This window comes from Helicoverpa armigera, chromosome 7, assembly GCF_030705265.1.
Source record: "Helicoverpa armigera isolate CAAS_96S chromosome 7, ASM3070526v1, whole genome shotgun sequence".
NCBI lineage: Eukaryota > Metazoa > Arthropoda > Insecta > Lepidoptera > Noctuidae > Helicoverpa > Helicoverpa armigera.
Window position 1 is genome coordinate 9,256,985 of NC_087126.1, and position 20,899 is coordinate 9,277,883.

The following is a 20,899-nucleotide window of genomic DNA, read 5'->3' on the forward strand; positions in this document are numbered from 1 at the left end:
GTGTATATTTACCATTTGTGTGCCAAAATTCATTTGAATCGTTGCGTAGTTTTGCATCAAAGCCAAATAGACAGGCAGAATTACTTATTAATTTACCATCAGCAAACAGGACGTATTATCGACATTTTCATTCTGTAACTCATATTCAGGACCTTTAAAGTTAAAATTTTAAAGTAAGTAAAGTAAAGTTAAAACTATATAGATATTATTAAAACTGACATTAAAATTTCAGGCCCGCGAAACCCGCACATTTTCCACAAACGTAACACCTACGATACCTACGCATTTTCCAAACCCACATACGCAATAAGACCTCAAATACATTTTTTTTTTTTTAAAAAAAAGTATTAAATATAATGTGATCAAACAAATTTTGTTGCCTAAAATTGAAATGCAAACTATGTTAGTAGCATTCCTTTGGTGATTAGATGGTAGGGGACGGCGCCGCCTGTGGTATATAAGGGCGGGATCCGGCGAACACTGCACAACACCACTTGTTGCGAACGACTGTGCCTGCCTTGAACGAGGAACAAGACTACATACGAACCAGGTGAGTGGAAATTGAGAAAAAATTTGAACATTTTCAGGAAGTTCGGTGTTTTTAAAAAAGTTTTTCAGGAAAATATTTTCGAAATAAATTAAAATTACTCAAAAAAGTATGTGAAAATTGGAAAAACTATTGAAAATTTTATATAAGTTAACTTTTCACAGATATTTTTTTAAGGAAAAATTAAAAACTACGAAATTAATAAGAATTAAGTATTTTAAAAAATATTAAAATAATTATTCACATGTTTCAATTAATATTTAAAATAATTTTTAAAGTGCAACTTAAACACTTAATGTACAAAGTTAAATTGATACAATTATTTAATAACAGAATATACGGTGTAAAAAATTAAGTTCAAATAAGGACTTAAATTGAAAATCCAATAATTTTCTAGATTACTCCACAGAAAGTTGAGCTGTTACTTAAAAAGTTCTGTGGTCCTGTATTACAGTTTGAGTTGTATCATTTGAAAACATTTGCATACTAGGATTGTTATTATAAATTCTTAAAAAGTACAGTTTAGTTAAGGTTTTAGTACCTTTTTACAGTTGTATGTTTTTAAACTGTATACCTAATTGATTTTCATTTCAATTGAATTGAAGTCTAAATTCATATAATAATATGAATATTTGTATTTTTGGAAAATATATCAAAAATCAGCCAAAAAAACACACATATTACCAAAAAAAAACTTAACATCACATAAATATATAAAAAAAAATTAAACACATAACTATTTCAGCCAAAAAAGCTCAGAAATATAATTCTTTAACCAACATTAATTAATCCGACGTCAAGTGCGTAATCGGCAGAACGTCGTTCAAGATAATCCTCCGTTTAACGAACGAACATTAACTTAAGTTCCATTATTATTTCATTAATGACTTTCCCCCACTTTTACCGCTAAACTTTGACTTGTGAACTAATAAAGCCTACAAGCACTGAGTTGAAAAACTATAAAAAACTTTTCTAAACGTTACCAAAGCGATTGTCGGGAAAATATTAGAAAAGTTACGTTACTACTTAAGGAAAGTCCTTAGGTTTAGTCATTCAATATCCTTATAAAATTATTTTTTAATAACGTTTTAGTTTAACGAAGTTTTAATAAACTTTTTAATTTTAGGCAAGTCTCGAAGAAAAAGTCGCGTCAAGTAACTTAATTTGCTTTGTTTAACTTTTTTATTACAGTTTCTAAATGTCAAGTTAGTGGAAATTTGTGACACTTTTTTTGGTAATAACATCAAAACTTTATTTTTTATAAGTCCACCAATATGACAACTTGATCATAATTATAAATGACCGTGTTTTCAATACTTCGTAGTGACAACGAATTTACAGAAACCAGTGATCAATAGAAAAGCTTTCAAACCAAAACATTTCTCTCTGCTCGCTCCAACAAAATTGCTTTAATATTCTCTTAGATATTGCTCCCAACAAAACAATACAACACAGGAAAGAATGAACAAAAATGATTAATATCATAGCTCACCAACCACCATTGTGAAAGGTTCTCATTCATCGATAAAATGTATAAAGGAACCGATTACTATCTGAAAAATATCTGTGTTTCTTTAATATTACCAAAAGGACTTCGACAAATCAAAACTTTTTCAATTTCATCAGAGCAACAAAAATACATGAAACATTTTAATATTTTCTGTAAAAAGTACAAGTGGTTTTAAGATTTGACACAAATCTTCAACTTAAGCGAGGTTTAAGTAGTCTTCTTAAAGCTTAAAGTGAAGTTATTACTTAGCTTGTTCTAATCTCGTTTAAAATTAATTACCACGCTTGTGGTCTAACTAACCGCTGGTTAAAACCGACGTTTTAAACCCTGACTGAATTATTCCTAGGCTTAGAACTAACCGCCTTTTGAAATACTGCTTTCAGTATAACTGAAGTATTTGTAATTTTTTTATGCGTTAAGTGAAGATTTTGTAAATTGTTTTTTGAACCAGTGAGTGTAATGAGAAGTCCAATAAAAATAAGTCCAAAACTACAATATTATGATATAACTTTCTTAAAAGTCGAATACATGAAGAAGTTGCATTTCCCGTCTTGATAAGCAAGTCGTCCGTTAACATTACGCTTAGTTCGTATTTTGCATATTACATACACATGGCAAGACCGCACTTCACAAGTAACACAAACAGTACAATACTTAGCTACTCAATAATAATTTATTTCTTGTTATTTACAACCTAGTTTCCTTATTTTATAAAAAAATACCATTATACGAATAGAATTAATTGAATTAAAAATCTTCTAGTAGAAGCAACTATCTTTTGTATATATTAAGCAACATACATTTAATCACTCAATCATCAAAGCTTGAGTTGAAGTAGTATGTCACAATACTACTTCAACGTTAAATGTCACTAATGAATTGAAACTATCTACTTTTCATATTTGCATTTATGAGTCACTGAAACTACACTGGACTAATTACTTCCTTTGTAATATGTTCTAAGGTATCATAGTACATAATCGTATAGTAAAAGTCAACAATGTAAGAGTAGAAGCGGTGTTTTCTTCCTTATATGTCAAGGAAAGCATTTTCCTTAACTATGTTCATGTTAACACAAATTAATGATAGATTAGTACAAGTTTTGTAACATGGAGTTTAGGCTTGATTGGTTCTTTGATGACATTGGTTTAAGATTGAAATATTATTTTAATAAGGCTTTTATTTTACTGAAACCAAGTCCAATTTGGACCACAAAGATCTCTTTCCCAGAAGATTTGGGTTTCCTTGCTCACTTTCAACACTACCTCTACATCTCATTGCACGTATTTAATAGTCGTAGAAAGTTCTTATTTGAAAGTATTTTATTCCAATCAGCACGCTGAATTTCAGCGCTCTTTCCTACACATATTGATCATTCACGAACCTTTTTGAGGCCCTCTCTGTTCCCTTACAATTCATTCCCACCGTTTTCAATAACATTATACAAATATATAGCAATCAATGAGTGACACAGAATTGTATAATGAAACACCTATTCTTCTCTCAGGCGGAAGAAATGGGTCATTGTCGACACACGTAGGGTTAGCAATGCGAAGTGACGTATGCACTACAGATTCTTATTAACTATTCTAACTAACTCTATTATCTATTCTAACTTTATAATATGTCTGACGATCTTCTTGGTATCAGAATAGACCACAACAGGTTAAAGTGGTTTTGCAGGCAAGCTCGGGATGTTTTAATAAAAATAAGTCGTATTAAATCAATGGACAAGTAAATACCATTTTATATTTTGCAAGTTTTAATAGTAAGAGGTCGGAATAAACTTTTACGTGACTATAAATTCTAAAAATCAACAAGAATGCCAACGTTCTACATCGAATTTACATTTAATATGGCTATATTTGTGTAAAAACTGACTTTTACTACTACATTACTTTAAATGTTATAAATTGTATGTATAAGTATAAATAATTGTAATAGTCCTTTCTAAAAATTCTTTAGGTATTTACCTGCTTACATTCTTGAGAAAAATATTTAGAAAGGAAAGTTATGTTAAAGCTTTCAGAATATCAAAGGCATTTTTCTCTTGTAGCCCAATATTGAAATTCATACTATTTTGTACTGTTATCGTAGAAAAGCCTACACATTTTTGTATGTATCGATTTTCTTCTTCTTCTTAGCATTTATCCCGTCTTGTGACGGGGTCCGCTTTCCGTATCTTCTTCTTCCACTTCGCTCTATCCAGAACGTCATCTTCTTCGAGTATGTATCGATTTTACCTGAGAAAAATATTTTCCAAAAATTCTTTAATTTATCGTCACATAGGATCTTGAATTCAGGTAATATACAGGTCAAAAATTTAAATAAATATTAATATTATTCCCTAAACAGTTAACAACTAGTTTTGAACCTGAATAAAATTAATTAAACAAAGTCTACGAAAATGCAAATCATAACTGTTAAAATTAACTTTGCTATAAAATAAAAGTTAAAAGCTATGAAATTCTTACTGCTTTTCACGTAGCTACTAACTTTATTGAGACTAAATACTAAAAAGTAACATTCTCTGTAAGTATATTGTTATTAAAACGATAGTTATTTTAACGGAAAATATGGAAACTTCAGACATAGTTCTGGGTTCTTATAAGTAAGCGTACAGTATATAATAATATAGCTGGCGAATATAGAGAAAACGGGTCGTATCATTTTCAGTGCAAAACTACATTTTAACTTTAGACTTTATTAGAAGCAAAAAGATAAAACATACTCAATCTTAAGGAATTTTACTCTTACAGAATATTTTCAAATAAAAGGACAAACAAGTATCTAAAAATAGTATTGATATGTTATTGTTAACCGCATTCTTTTCAAAATACACTTACTTAGATTAACTTAAGACCATACAACAAAATAACTTCTAAAGTAAAGCCAAAAAGCTTCTTAACAAATCGATGGCAATTTCAAAGGATCATTGTTGATAGCCTATCAAATATCATAAGTAGACCAGTATATAAAGCTTACAAAAAAATCCTAAATAGACTTGAAAACATTCTCTGTAGTTTTTTCAGTCAGTAAGCTTTTCTTGTGAACTACTTATATTAAGTTTCACAAAATTTTCTGTTGTGTGTTCTCCGTTTGACATAAAGGCTATTTAGCCTCATGTTTGTAGTAAAAACGTTTTCATTGAAATTCTTGTTTATAAAGAGCTTCATGAGACATTTTCCTCCAAAATACAAAGCAAGAGTGACGTTACCTATCTTTGTCATAAACGTTTATTTAATGTAGGTAACCGTCTAAATATAGACCTAATAAAACTGGGCTGTATGTAATCTATCTTAATTTACGCACATCTTTTGAATATTTTCGTTCTAAATAGGCACTTAGTTCCTTAAAACCTTAATAACACCAAGCTTGTATTAAATATAATGAATCTGCTAAAAATATACTCAAATCTTTATTAGCATTCCATATGTTATACAGGTGGTATATTTACAGTCTAAATAAAATATGGATTCTAAAGGGCACAGCTTAAAAAAGTTAAAGAGTTTATCAGTAGCTTATTACTAAATTATAATCATATTTAATAAAATTTGAGTGTACATGTGAGTGTCGGTGTGAGTGGGTGTATGAGTTTGTCTACTACGTAATAAGGTGATGTGGGTTAATCGTCTTATACTAAGCTTTTAATTAATGTATATAGAAAAATAGGTTTTAGGTTCTATTTTCTTTAACGAATATTAAACATATACATATTTGATTAAAAATAGTTAACTTAAATAAAATAGAATAGGTATAGTGCACACTGACCTCGTCAACTGAAATCTTTAAAGACAGGCGCTATAAATGTGATGTATTTACAGGCATCAAAATATGTAGTTTGTTTAGGGCAAGAATATAAAAACTTTCTCGAAACACAATGTGCGTCAATGTAGATGAGTTTTCAGAGATATAAAGAACGAACAAAAAGAGGTTTATAATAGTGAGATTATGTCGGTAGATGTCAGAACTTTTTAATGCTTAAATGAGATCAACTCGTATTCTTTATCAAAACACCACGCCTTGTAATAGTTAGCTAAACGAATTAGAAAATTACGCGTTTATTGAGAACCGATTTCTTTTTGGGAAGTCGGTTCATTAATTGTACAACACATCAAAAACTTTCATTCAAAACTTAACACGAAATTCAACAAACCAATTTGAATAACGACCCAGTCAAAGGCTTAAAATTTCAACGCCTATAATAAACACCAAATAAATTGAATTTAATATCATAGTGGCAGTTGCACATGCTGTTTGCGACGGACGCGTCAATTTCACGCGCCCGCACATCTACACCCTGCCTTAATTATATTATACGCCTCACATTCCCCGATATTTTCCACACATGCCTTAATTTACGTATACATTACCGCTTGAGTACCTAACGTGCCTTAATAAGGCACAAAATACCACCAATGTACTCTCAATTAAAAATAATTGTGTGAAAATTACTGTTATTTCAGAATTTTGTGTTAGTATACTGTGAGTTAATAATAATGGTTCGTATTAAGTTGGGAATTTCTAGGGAAATGTGAGCTTTTGTAGGCTGTGTGAAGTTTAGTTAGCACATATGCCTATGCGTGGGTAATCTTGGTGAATGACGCATTGTCCTTGACGCGTTTCATCCGGTTACTTAAGAGTACTAAAACTTAAATCCTATTAAAAAAATATAGGTATTTGTGAAGTTTCTTTTTAATCAGTAATAGGTATATAGTTTGGATTTTCAATTCAAAGTCTATCTGTTGACGGTTAACCAAACACCGCTTAACAGATTTTCACGCGCTTTCCATCAATTGGTGGAGGAATTTATGAGAAAAGAAATAATAGGTATATTTCTACCCGCGCAAAGCTAGGATGGGCCGCTAATTTAAAGAAATACAGCAGCTAATTCACGAAAGCATACAATATTACAATATTTTATAATATAAGAAGGTATATTTTTATTTACGCGCATATCTTAGTGCCGTCAATTGTCGCGAGTCTAGAGGTACAAAAGTACCACTGACTTGTATCATATTACATATGGAAATTCACTTTGCATTCCCACGGGGACTAAAAAGGTATTGACGATATAAATCTTCCAATATATTTTTGGAAATAAAAATGAGAGGTGAAAATCTAATAAAATTGCGTGTGAAAAAATTTTAGATACTGAAAAAATTATGTTGGGTAAAAAAATAAACACGTTTCGCTTAGGTAATTATGTGGTCTATTATTATAACGAATTGAATATTTTATTTAGGACAATAAAAATATATAGTAGGTAGTGATATATCCATATAAAAATATGTTAGCTAGTGCCAATGCTACCCCAATTTTCACAACCAAAACAATAACAAATGGTAACGAACATTACCTAATGCTTACCTTTCGGTAACTGGCTTTACCCAAAGGGAAATGCAAATGATTCTACATGTAAAGGAAAATGTACGTGAAAAGCCAACGTGCCTGTTATCGCATTTTACCTTCATGAACTACGAAATTGGAATTATTTCTTGGTTATTGGCTTTCCTGTTGTTGACAATAAAATTATCCATATTTTGGGAAGTAGGTAACTGATGCTTTGATTGAGGAAGACTGTGTTCAGTAGTGGTTGTTAATAGGGTAACACACTTTCTCTTTACACCATTATGCGCGTAAGTAAGATATCTTTTAGCAGTTCATATTTACTCGCTCTCAGAAAATAATTTAGCCACATGTTTATTCATCTTTTGCTAAAAGCATCCTTATTGTAGAGAAGAATATCGCATTACCAATATTGCATTACAAAGGATTTTCGAAGCAACAAAATATAATGTAATGCTATCCTATATTTAAATAAAAGATTTTCTATGTGAACGTGCAAATCTCGTAAGAACACCAACTTTTATTTTAATTTCCAAGACTAAATCAAGAGTACAGTTTTCGGTATTTTTTCTTAACAAAACAACTGTTATAGCAAATATTAGTTCATTCCCCGAGGAGTGTAGACTCAGATTAAACCAAGCTAACGGAACAATTTCTGGTAAAAACGACAATGGTCGAGAAAGTACAAAATACCTTGTAATTTCAACTGGAGACTAACTAGGAATATGGATTAATTAGAAAGACTTTGTAAATGTTCTGACATAACTATTTTACATATACTGTAATCATTTGTTCGGGAAGTACCACTTGCTAAAGTTAACTATATTAATTTAATTTGAGCAGCAAACCCGGGACATTTGGAACAGTTGAATACATTCTACTTAATTTTCATATAAGGTTTTCGGCTAATAGATTAAAATTATTTTATACTCCAATGTTATTTAATTTGTACGAGGAAATAATATTACTAAAACAACAAACAACTATTGTAAAGGAAAACCCATGTTCCAATTTTCAATTAAGTATCAAAATAGCATCGCCATTATTCAGTTCAATGATTTTCAGTAAGGATTGCATTTTGTCGAATTATACTGACAGTTCATACGACGCGGGTCCAATTTCGCTCTGACTTTAGTGTTGGGATAATAGCGGATTTTCGTATTCGATTACATTCGAAGGTTCGTTAGATATGAAGAAACTAAAACGTAAAAGGTGATAAATTGGAAAACGAGAAAAGGAAATAAAAAAATAAAGAGAACATTTTACTCATTGTGAAGTGTGACTGATATCTCATTGTGAAATGTGACATACATATATTGCCAACTTGCAAATAAATAATTTGTATTCATATTTATCGATATTATAAATTAAACACAACAGCAATAAGCTATCCAAAAATATGTGCATGAACGATAATCATTAATTTATTTCGCAGATAACACCAGAAAACGGTTTCAGTTTCACTAATTGGGTTTTCAATTAAATTATAAAATCCTTTTAATATATTTAATCAGTCCGGAAGCACACATTAACGTATGATTTGAAAATTATCGTGGCTTTTAAATAAAATGACGTTTATTATTTAATCGTATCATTTTCGAACCTGATTCGATATAGAAAATTGAAATGTTATAAAGAATGATTGTAATGTTACACCGTTCGATTGTTTCGCGAAGGGGTGAACGAACGAATGAACCGTGAATGAGGAATGAAGATGATTGATGAGACGAGGTGAATGATACAGGAATCGTATACGACTGCATAATTTGGGCACCTGACGTTGATATAGATTTGCGAGCTGGCGTTATTGACTGATTTCGACAGTGATTTCTGTGTACGGAGGTGGGTCACGTAATAGATTTGGGACGTTTTCTTTTTAATAAGCGGGTTGCGTGAGGTGTTGTGTTAAAAACTGAAGAATTGTAGCCTAGTGTAAATGTATGTATGTGAACTTACCTGAATGGTCTTTCAGGCACAGTAAAATATTTGAGTCTATTTCTTAATGGCTGCTCTTTGCCGATTTTTATAAGCAATAGCTACACCTCCGAGTGAAAACACTGAGAATATTTCTATCAATCTAATATCAATTCTAGCCACGTGGCAAGTCTTCATCCAATTCCAGTCACCTACATTTATTCTGACCACACTACAAAATAGTGCTAGCATTTGATAAAATGACAGCCCTAGGGAGGTGGCATCCATTTGTGGTTTAGTCGATTCGACGGCTCAATTCGTCGTCGACTTTGCGGTAACATCGAATCGAGTAACAACGTTACCAACCGCACTCGAATCTGGTATAAGTTTGATAAACTTTGTTACAAATATTGCTTTGATGATAGCTGTAATAATATAATAAGGTTGGTTGGTGTACAGTTGTGAACTTTAGTTCTGTGATTTTAGGGTTGAAATTTGTTTAATTAGAAACAAGCAAGCTATTGTCTGTATTTTTTTTTGGTTCAATAATTTCAAGTCTGTAATGAAATCAATCTGTAGAAAATTCATTGGTACTCATAACGTTCTCCTTTTTTTCTAAGCTTATTAAATTTCAAAGACACCTGAGTACTAACTACACTTTCGACACTGTAGGTATTTCTATTAACTGAAAGGTAGAACCACATTTTGCTATAATGTTTAACTGTAAAGATAACGTACAATGGTTATTGCGTAGTATCCGTATTTAAAAGTTCCATTTGGTCCAAAAATATTATTGCGTTGCCGAAAACATTACATTTTAAACCAAAATGGGTCCAAATAAAAATGTGGTGTAGAGGCATTAATTAAAAATAAAGATAAACAAACAAATGGTAAAAAACAAAGGTCTGTTTTTCATTGTACAAGACAAACATTTATACAATAACATTTCATAATTTCAGTTTTTTTTTTTCAATTTAAAGACTCTAAAATATACATTTCGCTGACGAATATAACATTCTAATTTTTATAACTATTGTAGATTGCGTGTTTTCATAATCACAATATTTGGAATCATAATTCAAATCTATACACTTTCCATCCCTCTATTTTCTGGTCATTTAAAAAAAAAATCTCAATCAATTCAAAATTCTCTAGCTAACCCTACTTTTACTACATAGTAAATTTTGGTCGCTTTGACACTAGTCTCATATACCTCAGGGTTAACTACAGTCATAGATATATGGAATCCCTGTTATCTTACCCCTGTGGACATAAAGGCAAGGATTTGTTAGCTTACAAACCAACTGAAATTCCACAGAGTTCAGTGTACTTTAGAAGGTTCGAGAATATAAAAGTCTTGTTTTACGAAAATAGTACTGATAATGGTACTATTGACTAAACTGATGTCTACATGGGCGTTAAATACGGGGTTTGACTTGTGGGGCTATTATTATGGTATGCCTATTGTTACGTAAATCGCTCTAAATAACAAACAATATTATAGTTATCATTACATATTTAGCTATATATAGCTATATTAAATACAGAAAAGTAACAATTTAAAATTCATTAGTATGCTAAAACAGTGTTGTTACGGGTTTACAATTCTGAATACCTTTGACATATAGAACATAAAAGAATAAATTTACATGTGGCCCGCATGGACCTTTAAAAATGAAATAAAATATTAAGGTTCAAAACCTACGCAGTAGTTAGTATTTAAGTGTTTATCTTTAGACGTATTCATTCAAGTTAAACGTTTTATATATTAGTGCCTTCAAATATTAACAAAATTAGGTACAGTTTTAAGATCAAGCTAATAAACAGTGATAATATAAACAAAAATTCTTATTACTACCGAAAATGTTAAAACTGAAAGCAATTAAAATTAATTGCCAATAGATTACAAAAATTAAGCCAATAGATAAATTAATTAATTAATTAATCTATTGGCTTATTATGATACCAGTCTCAAATAGTATTTTTTAACTATCTTGCCTAAATGAACATTTAGAAAATCATAACAATTTTTTCCATAAGCCACGGAATTAAAGGTACTTCCAAAATCAGATTCAGAGGCGTTTGCTTTTACTTTCTATCGAAGTAAAAATTGTAATCCCTTTACATTAACCTCGTTTTGCAACCTTTTATCATTATGGCCGTGTATGCGAAACAATTTTATGATTATGTTGAATGAAAATGCACTTAGGACTAACACATAAAATTTTACCCAAGTATCACTCTTGGGATGTAAAAAAACCGTGTACGAAAATATATCAAACTAGCTGGTTTTCGCGGCTACACTTATTGAAGAACTACTTCTTACTAACTTCGGAATACTTCCATGCCTTTAGCTTAATTTCAATCAACTTTAGCTTCAGGTTTTACTGACAGACTAACGCATGTACAGTTGTGATGATGATAATAATAAATGTTTAGTAGGTACATAGATATAACCCATTTAAGTTAAGGAAATATACGATAGGTTTATTACAACATAGTAACAGTTACTAGTTGTAAGATAAAGGTTAATATAATTTAAAGGCAATTCACGTGAACATGTAAAACATAATCTGACAGCGTCAGTGAAATAGGCTCCTCCCTAGAGAACGCCAGTAGATTATAACAGCTTGTTGACAATGACACCCTAATTTTGTTTACAATAATTAAATTTTAGATAGGAAAACTTGATATAGGTTTTCATGATACTAGTAGTTCAGACGAGAGCAATTTCCTTCATACCGATATTGCCTTTCATAAAATTTTAGATAAGTATTCCAAAAATAATGAATACGCTGCTCGTGAACTGTTAGAGATAGTCTTAAATAATGTTAGTCCATGATTAAAAAATCTTTCAGTAGCATTAGTTTTAAAAAAGAAAAAACAATTAAAAAATCTCATCCCAGACAATTAGCGCGAAGCAGTGCTTCTTACAATTAGAACAAAGTGCCATAATAGTTTTGTTCTTCACTTCTAGTGTAGTTCCTATTTCTCGCTGTAGTTCCTTCGTATAATTTTTAATTATTTTTCAAACTTGTGCAGTGAGGTGCGATCTCGTTAGTCGACGTAACGCTATTCCCCTTATTAGATCACGGTTCTAGGATGATCTCTTACCTACCAGCAAATGTATATCTACCAAATTACCTTTTACTTCTTTAAGGTTTTCTCATATTTCAGTACTATTTATACCATTATTTAATTGCTTTTCTTTGATAAAATAGTTTTTGTTCACCATCTGGTCCTCTTGTATAACCATTGGACATTTCAATGGCCTTATTTATATCGTCTATCTGGATGATTTGTCTAACAGAAGAACGTTTCAATCTCTGTCATGGATTCCTTCATTTCGTGTAAATTGATTTAATAAGGTTTCTTTTGTTTCTTTGAGTGAGATAATGTCAAATTAATTCATTACTTTCGGCAAAATGTTTTCTGAACCATTGATTTTAGGCTCGATACAATTCGGAATGTCAATTTCTCAAGTAAGCTTTTTCTTTTAAATTGATAATTCAAAAGGAAGATAGTAGAAAATCCTTACGTAGGTGTACGAACTGCCCTCAATATCAAGTTAAGGCGATTGAATGTATAAACAAAGTCAAGTGAAAGACAACATGTGAGTCTGTTTGGTTTTAGTGGGAATTTTCTATTCATTTATACGGAGCGACTTTATTTTGTGATACAAGATAGGTACTACATAAAATTTATGATACAAAGGGGTACCGTATTAAAGTTGAGTATAGAAAAATATTGTCCCTATCTGTTACTTTTACTAAAATATCCAAAGCCAGATGATACATCGTGTGTTCAAAATCTTGTCTTGTTTTATGTCACCTTTAATTTAGTCGTTAATTAAACAACATTGCCCCCCATTAATATTCACAACAATAACAAAACCTTCGTTTTTAAGACGCATTTTATCTCCAGTATAATTTTTATGTACCAACGTTGGGGGTTTAAAATTTTTGTGGACTCTGGCAAACGATCCTGTAACCGCTTATCATGGCAATTAACTTCAGCGACGATGTTGCCAGAATATATATTTTGTGACCGAGTTAGCTTCGCAAATTGATAGAAGTAACAGCTACGCTCTTGAAATGCCATCGTTAGCGAATTTCAAATTGAAACGGGATTTCGTGAAGAACGTGTGACGTACGTTTTGAATTTGGAATGTTTTAATTTTGGAAAAGATTTTGGAGAATTGATAGGTACAGTTGGATATTTAATATATTTACTGGCAACTGCATAATGTTCGAATTCGGAATTGGAACTTTTCGGTGGAGCAAAAACTCTTTTGGGACAAAAACTGATGTTCAATTGTTTGTCAATAAATCATCAAGGCAAAACCATTTGTTTGACTAAGTTTGAGTTATAGGAGAGCAACAGGGCAACATTCTAAGGATTTAATCAGGTTTTTGTCGAATAATATGGTTGACTGTTGTGTATGGCGGTTATTTATGATGATTATGAAGAAAATCAAATTTGGACCAAAACGCCCATACATGGGAGCTTTTCAAACAAAACATGGATTGTTGTTTTTTAATCCAATGTTAAGTGTTTATAAGTACGGAAATGCGGAACATTTTTTTCCATGTTTGTTTACTCATATGGAGTGATTGCCCTTAAGCAATTAATAAGTATTGTGTTAAATTGAGAATTTAGTAAGATTAAATGTCATTAAATAATTTATCTAAGTCTAGGACCTAATTCTTAACCTTGCTTAAGGACGAAAACGTTGAATATTTTGACAGGATAAAAATCAAAACTGACGATAATAATATCATGTTTTTATTTCTACCCTTTCGACTACAGCAAACTGTCGGTAACATAAGTAGATGTAGGCAAATTTGGTAATGGAACCCGCCGAGCCACTTCGTTGTACAAACAGTGTCGACACCCCTTTCTCACTTGGTTGAACTGATGGAAATTCTTTTAAGTTTTATTATAGATTTACTCCTTGTATTGTTAAGTTGTTTAACTTTTTTAGTGAAGCTAATTAGAGCATCGTCTGTTTTGGGCTTGTCCCGGCCGTCTTTTGAACATTCTTGGTCGCTACGGGTAAGCAGAAGCCAGTAAGTGTTACAACCAGTCTTACCTAGGGGTATTGGGTTGCCCGGGTAAGAGGGTTGAGAAGGTCTGATAGGCATTCGCTCCTTGGTACTCAGCTGCGTCCAGTTACATTGGAAGCCGACACCAACATAGTTGGAAAAAGACTAATGATGGTCTCCTCATTCCGAGAAATCAGATGTGATCTTGTTTTATGTTGTGGAATGATTTTGATAGTATCATTTTCGGAATTAACTGAAAAGTAATTATCAAAAAATTAATTAAATAAAAAGCAATTAATTAACAATAAATTACTCTTGTTATTACTTGTATAACGAATTCCACCCGCGCATTAATTTGCCAATCGGCATTTAATACTAATTGACTATTTCCATTTTAAAAGTTAATTTTCGTCGTCGTTCACCATTTTTTTCACATCAATCAATATAATAAAACAATTAAGTACTGTTTGAAAAACCTGTGACCAATCACAATCCCATTATTTAATTTTGTTATACATTTACAAAACCAATAATAATTATGACGGATTTATTTATGAAAATTTATTTTTACAATTGATCACATTTATATAGCAGTTTCCAAATCTGATGTCTATTTTCAAACATTGCCTTTTCCATTTAATTCCATTGACTAAAAACAAAATCGTTTTCATTTATAATGTGTTGAGTTTGTAATTAAAGCTCGTTGGATTTAGAACATGACGGATTATAACTATTAATTTCGTCAAGCAAATAATTCGAATTAATTTCTCTATCTATTTAGCACTTCTACAATAACAATGGAATTGTAATGAAGTTTAAAGATCAGATTTGAATTGAAACGTTTCTTAAAAATTAATATGCATCGAAGAAAATTGTTATTCTTCTTATTATTTTAGTCTTTTTTGTTTTGCATGTTGTATAGTGTTAATAATTTTCTCTCACTACTAAAATTTGTTAATGTTTTAACACAATAACATCATCAAAATTAACACAGAATCATATTAGATATTTTGGAAATGTGTTCACGATTCTCCATGACATCATTGTCGTACCACACAATGATTTATGAGCCAATCTAAAGGGTTAGGAAGAATTAGGCTGGCACGTGACTCCAACAGCAATTTTGCCATGTAGCACCACAGTAATATAGTAAGAACCAAATATTAAAGATATTACAGAGCTTACAAAACTGTCAGTGGCTTTGTTTGACCGATCTATCTATTGATTTGTATGAATTATGACAATTACTTCATATAATTCTATCTTTTATTCGTAAACATTAGATCAGACTTCCATATGGCAGTATATACAATCAGGTTTCACATTTCATCCCAGTTATTTAATAATAATGTTTATAAAATGAATCATTATGGCAAACAAATGACGAGCATCATAATATATGTAGAATTCCATTAACTGGCAAAATATACTCTTAAGACTAGATCCACCATAATATGAAAATAAACATAAATGATGAAACAGTACCCTTTCTATCCAAGTAGGTAAATACTATTCTTTTCCCTGACATACAAGCTTTATGATGACTATGCTATAAAAAAAAACGCTTGTATAATATTTTCAAACTAATTAGCAGATTAGTTAGCAATTTATTAGAAGCTTCAGACTTCGTAACGTGATAAGGTTCTTTCCACATTTTTCCTGTTTTTCTCTTCATTAAAATTTAAAGGTGTTTTTATTTTTTGTGTTTTATGTTATTGAGATGAAAAGACTTTTTCATCTAATGACTTAATTAGGGTCACTTTTTATTAATATCATTTTTCATATGATATATGTACTTATTTTAATTGTTGTTAAACCATGTTGAAAAGTGGGTTTTTAGTGCAGATGATATTTTACATTTCCATGGAATATTTTATTTAAGTTTTGACAGTGATGCAGTTTTTATTAATAGTTAATATATTACTGTGCCGATTTATATGGGTACCTATGCTTTGTTTTCTTCTTGTATTAGCTTTTGTTATTTTATCTATCTTTGATGATAATTGCTTGAATAGTTTTTATCAACTTACCTTTTTGCTAACTCCCAAACTTCCAGATCAGATTTGTATCAGTACATTATTTAATTGAATTACGTTGAACAGAAATTGAATTAGTGATCCTAAACCAACAAGTGTGGTTTTGTTAACTTTGTGAGTTTAATTGATTGCAGCAAATGGTATATGTTATGTAAACGTAGGATTTGTTTGGACGGCTCTCGTTTTGAAATTGTGACAACGATACATATATTTAGGGATGTGCTATTTTGACAGGTACTCGATATATAAATAAAATACTAACTTCAGCCCGTAATGTTATATTGCGTTTCCAAGAGAATTCTTCAAACGTCCGGGATAAAAACTATCCTATGTTCTTTCTCAAGGCTCACTCTATATCGGTACCAATTTTGTTAAAATCAGTTAAGTGGTTTAGACGTGAAAGCGTAGCAGACAGACAGACATACAGAGTTACTTTCGCATTTATAATATTAGTAGGGATGATACTTTCATAATATAAATTAAAACAATATAGTGTAGGTATATAATCTATACATATAATAAAATGATAGGAAAGTCAAAACTGTACATTGAATATTTTTTTAAAAGAATACTTGGGGGTGATCTATTATCGATTCTGAACCCAAAAGTATAGTTTTTAGAATTTTTGTCTGTTTGTCTGTATGTCTGTTTGTCTGTATGTTTGGTCTCACTGAACTCAAAAAGTACTTCATAGATTTAAATCAAATTTTGCATGAATATTACCTGGGGGCCGGTTCAACATATAGGATATATATTATCACGCTATCATCTACAGGGGATGAGCAATGAACGATAATTTCTGTTAACGTTTCTGCAACAGCGGGTGCAATAATGACACATATTTGAATGTTGAACTTTGTAAGTTTATCGGCCTATATTATCAATCTTTACATAGAAAATAACGATTTTATTTGTAAATTGAGCAAAAACAGAATTTAAAGAAATAATATCTTAAAATTATTGATTAAGAAAATCATGCAGAAACAGATGTGCCATAAAACTGGTAGTAGGTAAAATATCAATGAAAACAGACTTCACTTTGTCATGGTATGTTCTTACTTTCAAGAAAAAATAATATGACGACGTGTGTATTTCGCTACTGTAAAAACACTACAATAAATATCAGCGCATTATCAGGGTCATTTTTATAATTCTCACACCATTAGAAAGCTACATTATCTGCGAGTAGCATAGGGTATAGTTTATCCCGGTGCGGGCAGTAGTTCCCATGGGAAGTGTCACCCACGTCCCGAAGAAATTATGAACTTCCCCACATTCTTAAAAACTCTACATACCTAATATGTTGTTCTGACAAATAAGCTATACCTCTCATAAACATGGATATCCATTCATTTCATCCAATAACAAACATGCATAACACTGAAAGCGCATTGCAAGTCTAAGATTTAATTATTATAAAAAAAAAATATTGTCATTAATATTAAAACATCCTTAAAAATAAGTTCCTGGTTTTAATATTACCTACATTATTTTGAATTCACTTACATATAAATAGAAGGGCCTTATTAATATACTTTTTGAGTAATGAAGAATGTAGGCAAAATACGAGCGAAAACATTGTGTCACTTCTACAATTAACATCAATGGGAATGACTACCTGTCACAATAAGTCAACAATATTAACGTCAAAATTATTAGACGTAAAGTCATAGATAGAGTTGTGAATTTATAACTTTTTTTCATAAACAAATTGAGCTGGGGTTTTATTTTAGCTAATCTTCCATTAATGTGGTGGCCTAAAAGCAACTTACGTTGAATGAGTAGTATTAAGTAGACCTTAAATATTTTTTGTGTGGTGCAAAATATGTAACGCTTAATGATCCTAGAAGAAAGATATGTCCCTCGCAAGAGCTGCTAAGCGAGAGTTAAGGTAAATTTCTGTAGCTTTAGAAACAAGCTCAGATACAAAGTGCAGATTAAAGAAATGAGAGCTTTCTCGATTTAATACAATACGCACGTAAAATGCCTTATTACCCCTGAAAACGTACAAATTACGCATCGCAGACCAGAGACATACTTGCTTTCAACTTCTGATCACAAATACACCGTTCACAATTACGAACAGTCACAGTCAGACCCACGGACTGTGTCTAAAAAAAACACTTTTTATATCATTGAATATCACTCAGTTACAAAAACAGAATTGCTATCACACGTGTTTTCGCTAAATGTACTATTATTTTTTTGCAAACATACATTCCCAACTCTGATCTCATGGAGGTGGCGCCCGGGTGTCACCACTGTGTGAACTGTGCGACCTATCGCATCCGGCCCTGGTTTTAATAAATAAAAAAAAAAATAAAAATCTTTTATTTTCAGGCATCGACGGCCCATAGCGTGTTAGTAAACAGTACAAACTTACAAACTATGTTAGTAGTAACACTCAAGTACAAAATAATATAAAATAATACACACAATACATCCAGGATTATTAGAAGATTTATCAAGTCCCATGTCTAACATGCAGCTTGATAAATCTATCCATAACAGGCCCTTCTAGCCTTTCTGAAAATACCTTCAGAATGCTGTTGCTGCTTCCCCTCGATCTGCGTACCACTGATGCCACTTTTTTGCGCATGATCGCGAAATAATCATCAGTGTGCGCATCCGCGAACATCCCTGACGCACTACAGTAAGGTGGAAGCCTCAACAGCGCCCTGAAGGCGTTATTATATTGAATGCGCAGTGCGCGTTTTAACCATGGTCTGAGGCTAGAAGAAATGGGATGACAAAGAATGAGGCGGCGGAGTGACTGAAAATTCCCACCTCTCATCCCAGCCACTGCGGTAAGACACCACAAAAGCCGGATGTTGAGAGACGACTCCCGGCCACCGAAGGCGATTAGTTTTGAGTGGGTCATCGACCTTTCGGCTCAAGGAGATTCAGCAAACCCCTGTGAGGCCCACCAGGGCCAAAGCCTGACATTCCCTCACGCTGCACCCATAGCAGGACCAGTGCAATCACATTTTCGCTGAAAGAAGACTGCATTCTCTAATGAACAAGTCAAACTGATGACTGAGAATTACGAAACTTTCCAGGACGCCATGCAACGTGTTGCATATGCCCAGGCCTTCGGGAGCTTGGTAATCCTTTTCTCCACCTTCATTTGAGTTTTGTGGTACATGAACAAATTAGAATAGTAATGAATTAGTTTTGGTCGCGGGGACTTGGTCGTCTTCATCACGTATTTACCAACTCTTAGTGTTCATCATGCACACCCGCTTCCCTAACTTTATTGAAGGATCACTAAGATTGTTTCAGTTAGTTTAACTACGCTACTGCAGCCCGCTGTCGAACCGTTTTACATCAATTCTGTAGAAGTGTGAATATCGAATGTGTAATATATCAAATTTCCGTTTGTGCATTGCAAAAAAACCAACGTTATTTTCGACAAGTCAAAAGAGCCGGCCTGCTAAGAATTACATTAATCGTTTGTTAATTGAATACATTTTCAGAAACCACAATAACAGTAGGAACCAAAGCGAATGATCGCTTCATAGAGCTCTGATTTTCTCGAGGTGATCAAGTCAGTTCTGGTCTGTTCGCTCATCAGATCTTTGAAAGCGGTTCGGTGATAATATTACTGTTGTCCTGTTTACCTACGTGTGACACAAAATATGGTATTTAAACGTCCTCCGCAAGAGAGCGAACGTTTGTGCTATTTATAAAGGCGAAATTTTACCGGTGTGCAGTAGTGACGCACAGTATACACAGCACTTATATTTCTTCTGATCTGCTGGCTCCACCAAGAAATGACAAATTGCGAGCGTACATTCTGAAAATCTTGGAAGAACTGCAGGCTTCAAGTGCCAACACAAGAACTCACACTCTCGGACGTACACTTTGCGTGATCGTGAACTAATGCAAACATTTCGATGGAATTCCAACATAACATAGTGAGTGAGTGCACAGAAAATCCCCGAAATACAAGTAGTGAAATGCCTGCCTGATGACTCAGTCATCATCCACCCATCTATTCCCCAATTATGTGGGTGTTGGCTTCCAGTCAAACCGAATCTGTTTGAGTACCAATATTTACTTGGAGTGCCCATCTGATCTCTTCAACCCAGTGAACTAGACACCACGTTATCCATGGTATGTAAAACTGTTTGACAGACTTTCTGGCTCCTGATTTGTTGCAGCTGCTGCAGAAAATGTACATCATCATCATCATCAGCCTATCGCAGTCCAATGCTGGACATAGGCCTCTCCAAGAAAATGTACAAATGACAGCTTTGTCAGACCTTTGTTTCCTGTGAGAATTACGTAATAATTTTCCAAATCGGTTGACTAGATCCAGAGATTTCCACAACGTCACAAACTTTACTTCTTTTGTTTAGATAAATAGTCACACATCGTCGACACCACCTTGATTGATAAACCCGTACTGCTGCTAAGTAGTAATCCTAATTATACTGTTATGTAAAAGAATACACCTATACGGCATAAATAGTATTTTGTCAATTCTAAATTGCCC

The 20,899-nt window shown here is 32.2% G+C and overlaps 1 protein-coding gene across 2 annotated transcripts in view; it reads left to right on the forward strand.

Moving 5' to 3' along the window:
* Window positions 1-448: 448 nt before the first annotated feature.
* Window positions 449-20,899, forward strand: part of LOC110373329 (diuretic hormone class 2) — a 52,454-nt gene continuing 32,003 nt past the window's right edge. For both annotated transcript variants that reach the window (XM_021330575.3, XM_021330584.3), the window contains exon 1: window positions 449-550. The gene's annotated coding sequence lies outside the window, so the exon portion shown is untranslated. The remainder of the gene's footprint in view (window positions 551-20,899) is intronic.